At 39.0% G+C, this 20,151-nt stretch overlaps 1 pseudogene; it reads left to right on the top strand.

Moving 5' to 3' along the window:
* Nucleotides 1-1,656: 1,656 nt before the first annotated feature.
* Nucleotides 1,657-19,794, top strand: LOC116514519 (annotated as a pseudogene).
* Nucleotides 19,795-20,151: the final 357 nt, after the last annotated feature.

Raw genomic sequence — 20,151 nt, forward strand, 5'->3', positions numbered from 1 at the left:
TTTGCTTCGCCTGCCGCTGTTTTTGCGGCGGCCCTCTTTTTGCCCATAAGCTGTACCGATAGGTGGTACAGTAGTAATGGCGGGGACCGTTTGCGCATGTGCTTAAATAGTGGGGGCGGCTTATTTTGGGGGGAGGGCTTATTATGGTGCACGCTCTGAAAATTCCGATTGGCTTATTAGCAGGGCATGTCTTATTTTCGGGGAAACATGGTAGAAATCCAACTGAGAAGTAATCTGAGTGACTTTATCCAAAAGAGGCCACACAAATTCATCAATACAACCCTGAAAGAGAGTCTCTGAGTCCTCCAGGAGGATTCATAACAAGGCTATGAGGTGACTTCTGCAGGACACAATAAAGGTAGAGAAGTGCTGACATTCTGCTGACATTACAGCCACAATGTAGACCTTAATAGCATCTCTCATACATGTTCAATAGATTTTGCCCCTTGTTGATTACCAGCAACTCTCTAAATGTTTCCACTTCCATTTCAACTCTATCAACCTCCTCTGTAAACCACAGGAAAGGATGGGAGACATGAAAAGGTAGAGGTGTCATGGTTGCAATCTGTTCCAAGAATCAGGTTTACATGTGGTATAATTGGTGTCAGATGAACATGGACGAACTCTCATTTATGATTATGTAATATATTTTGGAGGATCTTTGAACATGGATAGGGATTGAGCAGCTACTCTATTCCTTCTTTTCCTCCTTAACAGATAGTAAAGACAAAGCTGAAGCACAGTTAGGAAATCATGGAGGAAGCACAGTGTTGTCTAAATGCTTGCAAATATTATTTACAGTGATATTTGAACAATATTGTGTCCAGGAGAAGAACATGGATGTCCATGAAGTCAGAGGGAATCAAGATCAAGTTCACACTGACTTCTTCCTGGTTAATAATTGTATTATTATTTTTTTCTTTGCTACATTAAGCATACGAAAGGAGAAAAGTGACAGCTGGCCTTGCAAACTGGAGATATTTGATTTGATTTGAAACAACTACTATATTTTAAATCAACAATTTTTATATTTTTTCCTTTTAATTGGTTTTTAAAAGTTTTCTTTAAAAAGTAAGTCTATATTTTTTATTTGGAAAATATGTGCAGTCCATTTGAGAGACAATGTTGCTATAATCACATTATAATTAATCAGTTTTTAATCTGCAAAATCATTTTCACACTTCAGAGTTTCAGATTCCTTAGGATATTTTAAAGTATATTCTTGCTATAATTATCAAGCCGTTCTGTCCTCCCCGTTAAAATCTTAATTTTAATTTCTCTCTAAAGAAAGAATGAGCTTTTCCTACATTTTTATGATTAAAGTTCTTTCAATTTTAAGATATATGTGATTCAATTCCTTCTTAGAAATATTTGATTTTTAAGAAAATTCTTAGAATTAATGAGAATATTCCAAATATATTTCCTGTATGTATGTTTCTGTGAATAGCAGTAATTTCCATAATGATATTGTATATTTAATTAAATCTCCCTACTGTCTTTTCTTTTTCTTTCTTGTGTTATTGGAAACAATTCTTTTAAATCTTAATTTATTTTTTGCAATTCTGACTTCCTGATTCTGATAGCAAACCATAAATATCTGAAGTGCTGGGACTATTTGATATGAAAAGGACTGCTGTAGAACTTCCTAAGGACACAATGAGTTTACCTGAACCAACTGAAAATTTTAAAATGTTATATCATTACCACCATTCATTTATAATTTCAAAGGTAAGATTGTAATACTTATAAATCATCAGGTATTAAAACTGATGAAAACAATTTATTCTATGTGGAGGGATTCAAATAATTTAACAACCAGATCTCTGCCCTAATGATTTCTTCCAGCAACCAGTTCACCAAACTGCTCAGAAAGTTAACAACCGGTTCTCCTGAAGTGGTGCGAACTGGCTGAATCCCACCACTGATTCTATGTCTTTGTAAAATAGTATTTGCCACTTATGAGAAGGTTGATTGTAGACATGGACTTTGTATGGACAATTATAATGAACTACTGGACATAATTTGTCCAAAATATTGTAGGTTAAAATAAAAGTCATATCAATATACTGTATTAAAAATCTATTTATGATTCCAGACTGAGTGAATGTGCTTGTCTAAGGAGTGGATCTAGTAGCTCATTTTTTCTCTTGCTCATCAGCAATAGGTACAGTGGGCAAGTTGGGTTGCCATACATAATAACCATGTTTGGTTCCTACAGTGTATCATTCTCTAGAGTGCGAGTATGGTTCACTCTATGATCTGAAACCCTCAAATAATTAAGTCTATACTTACACCTTCTCCTTTGTGCACCTGTGCCCATTTCTTTATATTTTTTTCTTTTTTTGAAAAAAGTTATTTTATTTTATTTTGTCATACATATAACCACAAGTATACCATTACATCTGAACAGAATTTTTTTGTATTGTCCATTATTATATTCCCTCAATCCAGAACAGGTGTCATTTGCTCTTCACCTTTCAATACATATTATATCTTATTTCACCACCGTCCTATATCTTCTCCCTCTCTCCTCCTCCCTACCTCATTTCTTCCCTCTACCATCCCTCTTTTCTCTACTTCCCCTTCCTCTCTCCTTCTCCTCTCTCCTCTTTCCACTCCTTTCTCTCCTACTTCCCCTCTCCCTTCTATTTCCCTCTCTCCTGTTTCCTCTCTTTCTCCTTACCTCTTCCTTTCCTTTCCACTCTCTCCAATTAATTTACATGGTGTATTTCAGCATCTAAGCACACTTCATTTAATATTTGCTGATATTGATAATTACATTTCAATAAATATATTTCATATTTATGATTTTACATACATCCTCTTTTTAGTGGTATACATATTTCAAAATTCCATTATTTGATGTCCCCCCTCCCCCCAACGCGTAATTTTTAGACAAAGTGTGAGCTGGATTCGAGTTTCCGGCTAAACTCATATTAATTTTACATAGTTATATATCGTTAAGCACCCCAGATTTTTAACTCTCTCTTTAGTGCTTCAGTTAATTATTCTCATTGGGCATATTTTCAATTCCCATTGTAACAATCTCCACATCTTGGATATCTTCTCCACTTAAGAGGGGAAAAAAGAAAACTACCTGTTCAGTTAACCACACTTAATTCCTGTAAATATCATTACTAATATTATAATATAGATAGTAGATATGTATGTATGTATTGTATGTATGTATGTATGTATATGTGTGTGTATATATACATACTATACATACATAATACATACTATACTATTATATATATATATATATATATTATTAATATATATGGGTCTCTAGTTGTTCGGGTTTTTCTCCCGCGTAGAATTGGAGATGTCTTGGCGACGTTTCGACGAAGTCACATTCGTCATCCTCAGGCTGCTGCTGACTACTTCAGGCTTCGGAGAAAACCAAACAACTAGAGACCTACATACTAACACCCGCGAAAACCTCAGATATTAATTATATATATATCTATATATATATATATATATGTATGTATGTATGTATGTATGTATGTTGTATGTATGTATATATATATATATATATATATATATATATATATATATATATATATATATATATATATATAATTGTGCAAACACAAATCTAACAAAGGCAACAGTAAAAATATTGGGTTTCTGTCATGATGGACTCTTGTGACGACGATTGACAGATGATGGAAGCAGTTAGCTTTCTCCATAATTGGGGCTTACCAGGGGTTGTGACTATATATATATATATATATATATTATATATATATATATATATATATATATATATATATATATATATATATATATATATATATATATATATAGTTGTTCGGGTTTTCTCCCGCGTAGAATTGGAGATGTCTTGGCGACGTTTCGACGAAGTCTTATTCGTCATCTTCAGGCTGCTTCAGACTACTTCAGGTTTGGTGTTTCCAGGAGTAGTGTGAGATCTCGGCTGTTTGTTGCTTTTAGCTGCCAGTAGGGGATTAAATTTTACTGCCAGTAGGGGATTAAATTTTAACTGCCAGTAGGGGATTAAACTGATTGGGTGGGGCTTGGCTGTGTCTTGATTAGGTGGAGGTGTGTCCTTATTTGGTGGCGGTGTGTTCTGTTCTGATTGTTTGGGGGGTTTGTGTTTCATGTGAGGGTAGGAGGGGTTTTAAAGAGGCTGATTGTGCTTTGCAGTCTGGCTTCTGGTTCTGGGTCGTGTCTCCTCATCAGTTTGTGTTTTTGTCTGTTTTCTTTGTGGATGTTTTTTGGTGATATTCTGTGTGGCTATTGTGGGTGTGGGCCTGGTCTCATTCATCATGTTTGGGATTCGTTTGTTAATAAGGGCAGGCTTCCAAAGGGCTGGCAGGCGGGAGGTGTCATCCCGCCTGTTCATGCTGTGTGGGCGTTTTTCTATTTCGATTGCTTCTCTGATTATACGGTTGTTGAAGTGTTCGGCCTTGGCGATAGTTCTTGTCTTATTGAAATCAATTTTATGTCCTGTGGCTTTGAGGTGTTGGACCAGGGAAGAGGTTGGTTCCTCTTTTTTGATTGCATTTTTGTGTTCTTCAATGCGTGCACTTATTCTTCTGTTGGTTTGTCCGATGTATGTGGTGGGGCAAGTAGTGCATGGGATTTCATATACTCCTTGATTTTCTAATTCAATTTTGTCTTTCGGGTTTCTTAGGATGGTGGATATTTTACGGTCTGTGCAGAATGCTGTCTTGATGTTGTGTTTGCGGAGGATTTTGCTGATTCTGTCTGTGGTGCCTTTTATGTATGGGAGGAGGGCTTTTCCATTTTCTTGTTCTCTGTCCTGGACTTTAGTGGGGGTTTCTTTTTGGATTAGGTTGGTGATCTTATTTCTTTGGAATCCATTGGATGTCAGTACGTTAGTGAGAGTGTGTAGTTCGGTTTTTAGGTGTTGTTTATCTGCTAGGCTTTTTGTTCTGGAGATGAGTGTCTTGGCTACGGAATTGATCTGGACTGGGTGGTGGTGTGAGAGTGCGTGCAGATAGCGGTTAGTGTGTGTTTTCTTCTGGTAGATGGTGTGTCCTAGGGAGCCGTTAGATTTCCTGTAGACTAAGACGTCCAGGAAGGGGAGTTGGTTGTTTACTTCTGTTTCCATGGTGAACTGTATTTTGGGGTGTAGGCTGTTGAGGTGTGTAAGGAAGTTGTCCAGTTGTTCTTTCCCATGTGGCCAGATTATGAAAGTGTCGTCTACATATCTGAGCCAGAGTTTGGGTTTGTGAACAGATTTTTCTAGAGCTTGGGTTTCAAAGTTTTCCATGTAGAGGTTGGCAATGACAGGTGAGAGGGGTGATCCCATGGGTGCTCCTTCTATCTGTTTGTATTTTTGTCCATTGTAAATAAAGTATGTGTTAGATAGGCAGTGGTTGGTCAGATCAAGGATGTGTTTGGGGGGGGTTGTATTTGTTTTGGATAGCTGTTAAGGCTTCTTTGATTGGTACTTGGGTGAAGAGTGATACGACATCAAAGCTCACGAGTAGGTCACTGGGCTGTAAGTTTTGTTTCTTTATGATCTCTATGAAGTGGAAAGAGTTTTTTACATGTGAGGTGATGGAATCTGCATAGGGCTGTAGTTGTTTGGCAAGAAATTTGGCTAGATTTTGTAAAGGTGAGCCTATGGAGCTGACTATTGGTCTAAGTGGAGTTCCTTCTTTGTGTATCTTGGGGAGACCATAGAGCTTGGGACATCTGGATGATTTTTCTCTGGGAATGATTCTTTGCTGGATCTCTTCACTGATGGGGGAGGCTTTTATTTTGGTTCTAGTGTTTTTTTCCAGGTAGGTGGTGGGGTCCGTGTTTAGGGGTTTGTATGTGGAGTCTTGGAGTAGGTTGGTTAATTTGGTTTGGTAGTCAGAAGTGTTCATAACCACCGTGGCATTGCCCTTGTCTGCTGGTAAGATTATTATGCTGGTGTCTTCTTTCAGATTATGTAGTGCTGTCTGTTCTTCTTTGGGTAAGTTGCTTTTGGGTGGCTTGCTGGTGCAGAGGATGTTGGTGATTTCGGATCTGATTCTGTTAGCGTCGTCAGGGTTGATTTTGGTCAGGCTGGTTTCAACTCCGCATATAATGGTTTCAGTGGGGATGTATTTGGGGGTGACTGCAAAGTTGAATCCTTTTGAGAGGACATTGGTTTCGGCTTTGGTGAGGATCCTATCTGAGATGTTATGCACTGTTTGTTTCATGTGCAGTTGTGTGTGCGGGGGGGGGGTTGGTTTCTGGCGTTCTTTTAGTTTTTGGAGTTTGTTGGTGTGTGTTTCTGTCTTGAGGGTGGTCTTTGTTTCAGCTCTCCAGGTGGCAAGTTGTTTCAATTTGTCCCAAAGTGTGGGGTGGATCTTGTTGCTGAGTTCGAGGTGGAGAGTGAGGAGATCTTTGTTGATTCGGTCTAGGAGGAATCTTTTTGTGTGAAGTTCATTTCTGATTAGGGCCAATTCTGTTCTTTTCAGGATGCGTTTGGTGGCTGCAGAGTTGGAGTGGAATTTCAATTGGAATCGTGTGGGGATTAGGTTTTCATCCCGGCAGTTGCGTAGGAATGCGAGGTCACATAAAATGGAAGCTCTTTGGACTTCATGTTTTTCATAGGTCCTGGTCAGATGGTGGGTTTCCTCCCCGTAGAGGTTCGATATTTGTTTTCTGAGGTTTTCGCGGGTGTTAGTATGTAGGTCTCTAGTTGTTCGGGTTTTCTCCCGCGTAGAATTGGAGATGTCTTGGCGACGTTTCGACGAAGTCTCATTCGTCATCTTCAGGCTGCTTCAGACTACTTCAGGTTTGGTGTTTCCAGGAGTAGTGTGAGAAAAACGCCCACACAGCATGAACAGGCGGGATGACACCTCCCGCCTGCCAGCCCTTTGGAAGCCTGCCCTTATTAACAAACGAATCCCAAACATGATGAATGAGACCAGGCCCACACCCACAATAGCCACACAGAATATCACCAAAAAACATCCAGAAAGAAAACAGACAAAAACACAAACTGATGAGGAGACACGACCCAGAACCAGAAGCCAGACTGCAAAGCACAATCAGCCTCTTTAAAACCCCTCCTACCCTCACATGAAACACAAACCCCCCAAACAATCAGAACAGAACACACCGCCACCAAATAAGGACACACCTCCACCTAATCAAGACACAGCCAAGCCCCCACCCAATCAGTTTAATCCCCTACTGGCAGTTAAAATTTAATCCCCTACTGGCAGTAAAAATTTAATCCCCTACTGGCAGCTAAAAGCAACAAACAGCTGAGATCTCACACTACTCCTGGAAACACCAAACCTGAAGTAGTCTGAAGCAGCCTGAAGATGACGAATGAGACTTCGTCGAAACGTCGCCAAGACATCTCCAATTCTACGCGGGAGAAAACCCGAACAACTAGAGACCTTCATACTAACACCCGCGAAAACCTCAGAAAACATGTGTGTGTGTGTGTGTGTGTGTGTGTGTGTGTGTGTGTGTATATATATATATATATATATATATATATATATATATATATATATAAAATTCCTTTTTTCCTCTCTCCTATCAACTCTGTTTCTTTCCTTATCCTTTCCACTTCTTTCTACCGAACCTTTTATCCCAGTCTCTAAGCTTCTTCTTCTTTTTCTTCTTACCCTGTCTGTATCCTCACTTCCAAATCTTTTTTATCTCTTTTTGCTGTGCCATTCGATGTGCCCTCATCAATGTTTTCTTTTGTCTCTTCACCCTATTTCCCCTTTTTCTTTTATTATTATGTTTTTCCCTGTGATGTGTTTCCTTTCTTCTTTCTTCTCTATATCTTTCTGATGTTTTCTCTTTCTTTCTTACTCCCTTTTCCTTTATTTGTTGGGACATGCTCCTTCTTTTCCGTTTTTCCTATTACTCTGCCAAATCCCATGTTTTTTGTTTTCCTTCCCTTCTAATACTTTTTCTATCTTATCATCTCTTTTCAGCTTTAATGATTCCCACATGTTTCTCATAATCTCACATATTTCTTCTCAACGTTTCAGAGTTACCAATTAATAATTTGCAACTCTCCCCCTTTAAATTTTGTCTCAGTTCATTACAATTTAAAATCCACAATTTCTTCTTGTATATCAGTTCTAGTCAATTTGGATGTTCCACTTCCACTCCAACAAAAAAGAAAGTTCCCCCTTTCTTCCACATTGGGACAAAACCAAACAGCCTGTGCAAACAGCCCCTCCCTAGTAGTTCTCACCACATCACCTCAAAGATGAGTGTTTAAGTTTTGCTTTCTCTGTTTCTCTGTTGCTACAAAAATAACACTTTCTTCTTTCCAATTGCCGGCTCCACTCCTCGATATTTCACTTCAATATATTTCCAAGGAGAGACAAAGGCTTCTTCTTTTTCAATTTTCTTTTTCTTAATTATCCACCTCCAAGGTGGATAATTTAATTGAAACTAATATGTTGAAACAAGTCCAGTCCCCTTAATCTTGATGTTTTATCCACCATTCTTCCCCCCCTCTCTTTCTATGAGGTTTTCAATTGCCAAATTAGTCTCTTTAAAAAAAAACCAAATCTTTTCAATTTCAATTTCAATCCATTTCTCATTTCCGCCTCCACAATGCTTAAAAGAAACAAATCACTTTGGGCTTTGATAATTTAAATGCCATATTTTTTCCTCTTCCCTTTCCATGATGTTTTCAATTTTTAACGCTGTTTTCAACATGAAAATTTCTCTTCCAGTTCTGAATTTCAAGTTATTTGTGCCAATAGGTTTTATATCTTCTCACCAATTCGCAACACTTTGTCCAGACACTGCTCCTGCACCAATGCTTAGCCCAGTTGCCCCAACTTTGTGGCAGACATTTTACAATGTCCACCGCCCCTGCTGCTGGATCAGAGAGCTAGTCTCTGGCCTTTGAGGAACCAGTTTCATTCCTCTTGGCCACTCGAGATGCAGCTCTTTCTTCACCTTCCCTACAAGAAGGTTCTGGTCCTAAAAAACTCCAGCTACGGTTTGTCAGCCCTGGTTTTCATGGCACACCACGGAGCCTGCTATTTCCAGTCTGTCTCATTGCAGTGCTTCCGGTCATCTCCTGCCCATTTCTTTATATTTTTCCAGATGGTATTTACTGCCAGTCAATTGGGCATCTTCGATCTGCTGAGAGAGTCGGGGGAACTGATGTCCTCTGCAACTGTGGCAGAGCGCTTGAAGACCAGTCTCATTGGGATGCAGATGCTACTGGAGGCCTGTGTGGAGTTAAAGATCCTGAAAGTGGAATGGAAGGATGGCATAGGTGATCCTGTTAGCAGGAGGAAGTAGTTGCAGTTCTTTTAAAATGATTACATGGCAATCTTTTTATGGAGGTAGCAGTTTGTAGCCGTTTCCCCTTCATTTTTCTTTTAATTTATTTACACAAAGTTTTCAGTTTTGCTTATGTATTTATTATATTATAAATCCTAAGTACAGAGAACCCAGCCACTTGGTTTCAGGACTGTCAGAAACTCTTTTTGGAATGCCAAATCAAATATTGCACATTTGAAATATTTCACCGAAGTGTAGTAAATTGAAATGTAATCATTTATGATGAACCTTATGCTTTGCTCAGATATATACAGAATTCAGCAATGGTGTTTTGAAGCAATAGTCTTATAAATGCTTACATTTTAGATCTTTATGGAAATACAGAGTTTGCCAATCTCTATCTGGCTAAATCAAGCCCAAAGTCTCAATATTATACCATGAAGTTCCTTTCAGAAGACGTATTTGGAGCACTGCAATACTTGCCTGAAGCTATAAGGTAAGAAGGGAAAATTGGTGGAGTAAAAAATATTTTCACCAAGCGCATGTTAAAGACCAGGATTCTTTGTGAGATTTATTTCCCACACAAGTACAAGAATTTGAATCCTCTTCAGGGGCTCCTGTATCATTTTTACAATTATGCACCAATTATTCTAAAACCATTACCACTCAATACATTTTGCCTGTTTTCTTAGTTGACTCCCATTAGGTCAAATAACTAATATTCTTTGACCTTATGGATTTGTTTAAGCATCGTTCTGTGTTGCTTACAAGAAGTGGAGTTTTTAATTCTTGCTCAGCATCTTTAGAAAAGATGTCTGTACACACACAGACATACAAAGCTAATTTGTTAAAAAATGGTTTAAGTTTCTTAATCTGATTAAACATATTAAATTCAACGGTTGGTTGCTGCCGGTTAGCCCCAGATACGGTGGACTGGTAGTGGTTGTGGCAGGAGGCTCCACCCACCTGCCCGGATGCTTCTGCACATGCGCAGAAGCATCATGCAATCACGCAAGCGCGCAAGAGGGCAAGTGCACTCGAGCGAACCGATAGTAAAATAAATTGCAACCCACCACTGATTAAATTTTATTAGCATATTAATTTAGAAAGACCCTTTGATGATTGAAGCAAAATTCATTTGATAAAATATCAGAATTCAGAGAGTTTAATATTCAAAGTAAAAGAAAATATCCTACAAAGGATTGGATAAATGAATTTGACTGATGTTCATACTATTTAATAATGAAACAAGATGGACATAATGTTCTGACCCCCACCTTGCTCGTTCAGAAACGACAACAGCCAGACAGAACTTCAAAGGAAATATTTTTCTCCGGCATAGCCACTGGGCACTTCCTCCTTGGCTGGGGGGGGGGTGGGTGGGTTACAGAGCTCTGCAGCTGAGAAATTTGATCAGCCAATACTGTTATTTGCTGGGCCAGTCTGGCATTGTCAGCGTAAAGCTGCTCCATAATTTTATGAATGGAGGTTTGTCTGGGCAGAAGTCAAACTGTTCGGACCCCCACCTTGTTCATTCAGAAATGAAAGCTAAACAAAGCTTGCAAAGGAATGTCTTTATCAGTCCCGGCTCGAGCTGGCTGTGAGCCCAAAATAAACACAGATAAAAGACTCTGGCAAAAAGTCTTCACTCAAACAAATACCAAACAGAATTATGTAAATCAAGACACTTAGCTAAATGCTTTTCTCAATGGTTACACACGAACGGAGAACGTTGACTTCTGCAACTAGGACGTGGCACCATCAGTCTTTTATCCACAGGAGGAGATCCTTAACGAGCCACAGCTGCTTGTTATCTTCTCAGAGTCTGATAGCAGCTCCAAAGGCTCCTACCGAGCCACAACACATAAAGATTTTAATTTCATTCACTTACTCCACAGGTTTTATTATGTTTACTTTAGAGCCCGTGATATTTTTAGAGTACGGTAACTTTTGCAAGTAATACAATTCATTATTTGAATGTAAGCACTATTTGTTGCTGAAGAGGAAGACAAATACAATCACTAATGGTATTTTTGTTGCTTTTAATTTTAAAAATAATGAACGAAAAAAACTGCTCCAGGAATGGGAAATCTCAGAATCCATCAATACATGGCATTTCTTCAGAGGAATTGTATGATGCACTGTACAGGTAAAAGTAGCATTTTTATGACTTTCTTTTGTAAAGATTGGGGAATAAATAGTTCTTTGGCTTTTTTTTTACTACATCGCACTTTTGAAACTTTGCAAATATTTTTATAAAAGCTTTTATTAGACAGAGAAGCTAGATTAGCAGCACTAAGCCAATTTTGGTAGATTTTGGCCAATCTGCCACAAACAGAACCAAAGCTCAGTTTTGTTCAAATGATGCTCACACAATTCCATCCTACCTATAATCACAAATTTGAAGAGTAAGTTGCAAACCAGTCCATCAGCCAATTTATCACTAGTTTATAGAGATAGCAATACCACTATGTTTGGATCTTAGTGAATAAGATACAGTATATAATACCCATGTCCTTTCTGTCTTAAGATGTTTTTTTCTCTCTGGTTTAATGTCTCCTTTTGTTGGAACTGGTATATTCTTACAACCTGTCTCACTGACCAAGAATTAATTTTCAAAAGGCAGAACTGGAATCAATAGCTAGAGCTAGATCAACTACATCTGAATCACTAAAATCTACAGGGGTGTCCATTATAGGAAGGAAGATACTTTCATTAATTACCCAGAGATTTTCCCAAATTCTTGTCATGTATTTTGTCATGTTGCATAAAGAGACAATGGTTGCAATTGCATTGCATTTGTAGAGTACCAGAAATTGTTGAGATGAGCAACTCACAACGTCTTCAAGAGGACTGAGGCTCGGTCCAGTGGAGCAAGGAAGCGATCCACTCCCTTACATGCACACAACTTTGTCTCCCAAAAGGTGGAGAAAGGAACTAGTGGGTCAGCTATACTGGATTTAATTCTCTCTAACAGAAATAAAATGATAGAAGGTGGTGAATTTACAGGAACCTTGGGTGGAGTGGGGGATGCAAACATAAGCAATAGGAAAAAAGTCAAACTAAAGTTTTGGACTCCCACAGAGCTGATTTCAATAAATTTAGAGAAAACCTGAGAAGAATTCCATGGATCAGAATCCTCAAGGAAAAGAACAACCCAAGAAGCTTGGGAAACTTTGAAAGCACAATCTAATAAAAAAAAAAGATCTCAAAAGAAACCAGCAAGGTTGCACAAATAACTCTCTGGTAAACTGAAATATAAAAATGAAAAGTATAAAAAAATAGAAAGAGGGGCATACAACTAAGGCAGAATATCAGCAAATAGCCCAAACCCGCAAAGATGAAGTGAGGAAAGCTAAGACTCAAAATGAATTAAGACTTGCAACGAAGGTAAAAAAAAAAGCTTCTTTCAATTTCCCTTACCCAAAAGGGAAAAAAACCCAGTCCAACTCATCAAAACTACAAAATGCAGATTAAGTAAAAATCAGCCAAAAAATGATAAGAGAACACCTATCCATTCTAGATGAATTCAAATCACCAGGACCAGATAGATTACACCCCAGGGTTCTGAAGGAACTGGCAGATGTGATCTCAGAACCATTGACCTATCTTTCAAATATGATGTAGTTCTCATATTCAAAAAAAAAGGGGGGGGGGTGGATCCAGGAATCTAAAATCCTATCAGCCTGACATCAGTACCAGGGAAGGTTTTGATCAATACAAGGGAAGATAATTAATCAAGCAATGTGCAAACACCTAGAGGCAAACAAACCAAAAGCCAAAATGGTTTTGTCAAAAACAGATCATGCCAAATGAATCTTTTTGCATTCTTTAACAAAGTGACACTGAGCCCTGTCTAACAAAATCAAATTCAATGGTAAGAAAAGTAAAGTTGTACACAGGCAAGAAAACCCAAATGCAAAGATACAAAATATGTGGAAACTGGCTCAATAGCAATAACTGTGAGAGGGATCTTAGAGTCCTAGTAGACAACCACTTAAATATGAACCAGCAGTATGCTGCAGCTGCCAAAAAGGCCAATGCAGTCCTTGGCAGCATCAACACAGGGATAAAATCAAGGTCATGTGAAATGTTAATATCATTTTATAATGCCTTGGTAAGATCACACTGGGAATATTGCATCCAGTTTTGGTTTCCCCAATATAAAAAACATGTTGAGACTCTAGAAAAATTGAAGAAGTTTTGTGGTTTTGCCTCCAAAAGTTGTGAATTCTCCAACATTTGAAGCTTTCAGAGATTGGACAACCATTTGTCTGAAATGGTATAGGGGGTTGGACTAGAGGACTTCCAAGGTCCCTTCCAACTCTGTTATTCTGTTATTTCTATTTTGTTGCTCAAATGCCAGTCCACAAAAATGTTGGACTATTTTTGAGATTCTTCAAATACAGCTAGTCTGAGGCACATATCAGCATATTCAGCAGTTCTGGCCAGGAACGTCTCTTGTTGGAATTGGGAACAATTCATCCAGTATCCAAATGGACTTGTTTAAAGAAATGTCCTTCTGCGTTCGGCTCCAAGTGGAGAAAAAGACACTGGAGACATGGAGGCTGCTTGGAAAGATGGTTTATTGGTGGACAGGACCACATGGCTTGAGTCCTGAACAGAAAAGGTGATCACATGCCTCAATGTTGGTGGAGAAAAGAGAAGGGCCGACTGAGATGCTGAGTCCTTGGTTTTATGCCCTCTTTGGCCTTTGATCTTGAGCTTGTATTCTGATTGGTTGTCAGACTCCCATGGGGCCATGCAAGGGCAATTTTGTAGGCTGCGTTTTTTATTCCGGTTTGGTTGAGTTCTCAGATGCCATGTGGCAAGTTGGGTAAAGGACCAATATTATCATGCCTTAATCCCATCCCCCTGGAGCTGAAGGGGAGAACTCTTTATTATGTAAAGTGGACTCGCTTGGCCTTCTTAATGGCCCATTGACAAAGTGGGGATGGACAGGAAGCTACAGGGAGCTATTCTGTCTTTTAAAACATGTTTCTTCCTTTTCACATCCAGAGAAATATTCTGCCTTTTCAATATTTCCTAGGAAATTTCATTTTTCTGGGAGAGGGCTGGGTGATAACTTCCTACAGACTACTGTAGAGGTTATACAAAGGTTATGTTCAGACATGCACAGCAAACTGCCATGATCTCAGTAATCGGTTACTTCAACATCTATGACCTCACCTAATTAGTAGCCAGATAGTACCAGGAACTATTGTGTTATGTGAAGCCTCTAACCTGGCTGGGGTGGTCTTAGAGATCGACAAGGAGAATGTACCAATAAGATGCTGTTGCCAACTTTGCTCTTGCTCTGCTTGTTAAAACTGTATAAAAGCCAAATAAACTCTGCGTGAAGCAGACAGACATTTTGGCCACCTGCTGTGATGGATTTCTGAGACCAACAGACTACTAATGCCATCTATCTTAAGGCCAGATATTAAGCAACCTGTTCTTTAAAATGACACAAAAACCTGCAGAAAGCATACCTCATAATATAAAGCAAAATCGTAGCTTTAAGGTCAGATGTTAATATTGTAGTTCATGTAGTTGTACTTCTGTTGATTACCTGCCAGTCCAATCTTCAATTCTAGATCAGAGGAAGGTGTTGAAGCCTCTTTTAGGTACATGGATGAGACTTGGACTCTGTATGGAAAAGAAGTGGTCTCTGCCTTTGATCTTTCTGGTTGTCAGCTCATTTGTGATCTGGGTGGTAAGTACCTGAAGGTCCTCTTCATGCCCCTTACTAATAATTTGATACTATGTGATACTCTGAAGAAATTGGACTGAAAAGATATCTCAGGTTCAGGTTCAAGACCTTGTAATTAGCTGATTGCAAAAGCAGGATTGCAGGATCCTGTCCTGTGATCTTCTTTGTTCTAGAGTTTTGAACTTTATTTGTAAATAACTAATTTTAAAATGGTGTGACTAATCAGAATTATTGGATGTCTCACAGTAACTAGCAACAATTCTGTTTGGGAAGAGGTGAGGGCATTTTTGAACATGAAAGCACTCTTTTTCTTAATTTTCCCTCCTTTGTGTGAGCTTGATATTGCCATGATGGAGAGTATGAAAAGCGAGCTAGCTTTTTGTAGTAGTTAAGGCATCAGGCTAGAAACCAGGAGTCTGTGAATTCAAGTTGGGTCATAAGTCAAAGCTGGGTGACTTTGGACCTCAGCACTAGGAAGGGAGCAATGACAAACCATCTCTGAAATCATGCCAAGAAAACAGCAGGAACTTGTCCAGGCTGTTGTCAGGCATCAAGACTTATAGTAGTTGAAGGCATACAAAGAGAAAAAATGTTTGAAAAACATTTCAGAATCTACCACATATCTACAAGTACTGTCATGAAATTTTTAGGGTAAAGGTTGCTCAAACAAAAGACCTGGTGTTTAATAAGTAGGTTTTGGGTGATCCTTAATACACAGAATGCTTTGCTTATCATGTATCTTAGAATGACAGTGCAGTATTCCTATTAATTTCCAGTGAACATATTACAGAAATGAGCTGTCTCCAAAGATATTTATAGAAAATTCTCACAGTTGGTCTTGGGATGACCATAATAATGCCCAAACCATAGAATTACCTTTCTGAACATCAGACTATCAGATTAGAATTAGATTGGAATTATTTGTCCCCATCAAGAAACAGTTATCCATTTTATTGAAAATGATGTTATAGTCTAACACTGTGATGGTGAATCTATGGCATGTGTGCCAGAGTTGACACACAGCACATGTGCTTTCTGATGGCACATGAGCATCACCCCAGTTCAGCTCCATTGTGCATGTGTGCATGCCTCCTTCTGGCAGGCTGTTCTTTGGGACTTTGCCATGCATGTGTGGAGATGGGGGTGCATGCGTGGGAGCATGGGGTGTGCGGGGGGCATCAGGCACATGCATGGGGGGGCAGAGGGGGCTGCACGTGCCTGCACAGGGTCCATGCATGCATTGCATTTTGGGAGTTTGGGCGCACTCATGCATTCACACATGCACATGCACGCTTTGGGCACTTGGTCTGGAAAAGGTCTAACAGGATGAAAAGATCCTATTCTGCGCATGCACATGTTCAAGAGCATGAGTACGAGCAAACCAGTAATAAACCGGTTAGCAACCCATCACTGAAGTAGGAGAATGAATCAGACATCATGCTTTAATGAACATATTTACTTAAAACACAATATTATATGCCACAACATTAGCTCAGACAAATGAAAAATAAAACAATGAGGATGGTTTCAAAAGTCATCATAAATATTTTTCAAAATTGTTATGAATGTTTACATGCAGGTTTTTTTCTTACATAGCTAATTTTTTTTTCATTTTTTTCTTTTTTCAAGGAAGTAGCGGTGGCTTAGCTAAGGAATTGATTTCAAAATACCGAAATTGCACTGTGACAGTTTTTGACCTTCCTAAAGTTGTGGAATTATCTAAAAAATACAATTGATTTTCAGATGACTCCCAGATCACTTTCCATGAAGGTAATATATATTTGGAATCAATATCTCTGCAATTTCAAAAAGCACTATTGAAAGAAGCTAGTGGCATTGTAGAACCAAATTTTATGAAAGGGAGAATAAATTCTGTTTCCAAGATGATAATAGACTTAGATTCCTACCTTATTAAAGGAATTATTCTTTTTGCAGGAGATTTTTTTAAAGATCCTATTCCTGAAGCAGATCTTTATGTCTTATCAAGAGTCTTGATTAACTGGAATGATGAAAAGTATATCCAGCTACTTACAAAAGCATTTACAGCCTGTAAGCCAGGTAGGCATATTCACATTGCTGGGAAAAGAAAAATTGTCACTTGTGAATCATGGTTGTTAGATTGGGTAATGGATAGGCACATACAGGCTAAACGGTAACAACAGCTCTTTATTGAATACAACAAGTGAGAACAATGCAGTGAAGGTTGAGTCTGACAGCAGCCCTTTTATAGGGAGTTGTCAGACCCTTCGACCAATAGGATTAAACCTCTGTTCCTACGGGAACAGAGGACCTTGGTGGAAACCACTGTAGATAGGATGAATATCTAACAATGGTCCTCCATGGATTTTTTTATGTATTTGCAATATTTTTTGGCAATATAGATAGTGCTTGACTTATGAATTAAAATGGACTCAGAATTTTAGTTGTAGTTCATTGCAGTCATTAAGAGAGTGAGTACATGATCCAGTTTGCTGCTGGTTCAGCCCAGATTGGATGAACTAGAAGTAGCGGCAGTGGGATCACGCATGCAGGGAAGTTCGCACGCATCTTCGAGCAAACCTGTAGTAAAATATATATAGAAACCCACCACTGACTTAACTTCACTCAATGACCACAATCCTCACTCCCCCAGCTGAACTTGTTAAGTAGCTGTGTGAATTGATAAGTGGGCAGACTGAAAAACTACATGCTGAAAGAGAACAGGAAGTTCCTCTCCATGCATGGAAGGGAACTTTGCACTTAGATGCAGAAAGGAAGCTTGAATCCCAAAGGCCTGATATTTGAGGGAATGTAGTGGGGCAGAGTCCAAGGAAGGAGGGGGCATAGTCCGAGAAATAAAAGACAACTTAGTTCATATAGTTTGTGGGAGAGAATGAGGATGAAGCCAGTCCCTATCCAATAGTTCCCAAAGCATATGCTTCATAAGTAGTATCCTGCTTCAGTTTGGCAAGATTCGTACAAAAATAAAGAAATCAGGTTGAAAGAATTACTATGTGTGGGTTTGGTTTGGGTTTTTTTGAGCCTGAGAAAAACAGATCTTAGTTTTTCTGGCCAACAGTAGGCCTTCCCCTACCTTCCATGTGCGAAAGGGAACCACTATGCTAGGCCTAAGAATGGAAGTTCAGATCGTTGTGGTCCAAGCTTCCTTTTTCAGCCTACCTCAGATGTTTTCCTCTCCTCCATTGTTAGAAGGCAACTTCTATGCTGGAGAAACTCTTTAGGATCAGACCTTCCTTTCTCTGACCCAACATAGGAGTTTCCATCTCTTTCATGTAGAGAAGGGAACTACTGAGATAGGCTAAATTTTTTTCTCCACCCACACAGGAGATCCCCTCTGCTCCCTGTGGTAGCCTTTCTATGCTTCAGAACAGGGGTGGGTCTTATATAAGGAAGAACAGGGGTGGGCTCTGGCTGGTGCTACTGCCAGTTTGCTCAGGGATGCGCTGCGGGCGGGAGCTATGTGTGCATGCATAGTACTATAAAAAATAGACGACTAAAAAAAAAAGATAGCAGCGCCTATGGAGCCATGATAGAACCGATTCGGGGGCATGGCGGGCCAAGATACTACCTATTCATCCAAACTGGTCCGAACTGCTTCAGAAACATTTATTTGCTAGCTGTTTGGCTGTGTCTTACATTGGCCTGACACATCTTGTCAGCACCTGCACAAAAAGGCAAATGTAATAGACCAGGGCATGGTAGGGCAGAAAGAAGGCCTGGAATGCCTGGGTGAATGGCGAGAAGTGGACTGGGAGCAGACCGAGGCCTCCAAGGCTGTGGCAACTTTACATGTGCTGGAAGACTGGATGGGCAACTGAGATGTGTGGGAGAGATTGGTGGGTGGGATGTGGTAGCAGGTATAAGTACTGGTATGTTGCTAAGCATCAAAATGTTGATCATATGACCACAGGGACAATGCAATAGCCATAATCTTTCCCAGAGCCACCTAGAGTTGCTTCTAGATCAGATGGGTGGCACATATATCTATTCAATAACTAACTTGCTAACTTCAGGCAGAGGTCATAACTCTCTTTCTTTAACATTATCATAATTTTGAATGGCCATTGAATGAATGGTCCTAAATTGAGGACCATTTGTAGTTGCAAAGAAATCAATTGTATTAGTGCTCATCCAAAACTGGGTTGCTGAAATGAGTGGTAGCAGATTTAGAAGTAGAAAATGCTAGTTTACTACCTAGTGGGTTTCCCCGAAAATAAGACCAAGCACTAGGGCTTATTTTTGGAGGGTGTGCCCCCCTCCCCATGTATAGGAGGCCCACTTCTTCTGCTTGCTTGCAACGGGGCAAGAGGCCATGTTGTGCATCAGTGCTGCCACCGTGAGTTGGGGATGGAGCTACTCCACATGCCCTGCAATGGTTTGCCCAAGGATCCTGCAATCCTGTGGCAAGTGGGCTAAATTAATATCTGTTATGAGTTAAGCAATGCTGAAGGAGCTGGGACTTGGCATAACATTTCTATATATTTCAGAACAATAACATGTATCATGGATTAAGCCTAGGGAAAAGGAGTTCAAAACAATATTTTTAGAAAATAAGATGCGAAGACATCACTTCTTTTCTAGGCAACCTATTCCTGAGTTAACAAATTCCTTTTGCAACAGGTGGTGGAGTCTTAGCAGTGGATCCAATTATTGCTGAAAAAATATCTGGGTCACTTCCTGGTCATTTGTATCACATCATAATGTTCCTTATGTCTGAAGGGAAAGCACGGAAAGAATCAGAGCATCGGATGCTCTTTCAAACTGCTGGCTTTAAAGATATTCAGTTCAAGAAAGGAAATGTCTTTGGTGTCATTTTGGCCAGAAAATAATATTCAACATGCTTCACTCCTCCTGAGTATTAAAAAGATTACAATAATAAAATTCTTTTACTGTTGTATTGATTCTAACCTCTGTGTCTATACATGCATTTATTTACTATATTAATCCTATTATACATGGTTATATTATATTACTATTGTTACTATATCATTATTATTGTCTTTAGCTTGTATGTCAATGTGTAACATCATTCTTCATTTTGATCTTTTTTATTTGTAAATGGTATAACCTGATCATGCATTGTTTTTCAAAAAAAGTCTTTATGCATACAATTTATATAAAAAAGATTACAATAATAACAATTATTTTACTGTTGTATTGATTTTAACATCTGTATCTATATATGT

Source organism: Thamnophis elegans, chromosome 11 (genome assembly GCF_009769535.1).
Source record: "Thamnophis elegans isolate rThaEle1 chromosome 11, rThaEle1.pri, whole genome shotgun sequence".
In the NCBI taxonomy this organism is placed as follows: Eukaryota; Metazoa; Chordata; class Lepidosauria; order Squamata; family Colubridae; genus Thamnophis; species Thamnophis elegans.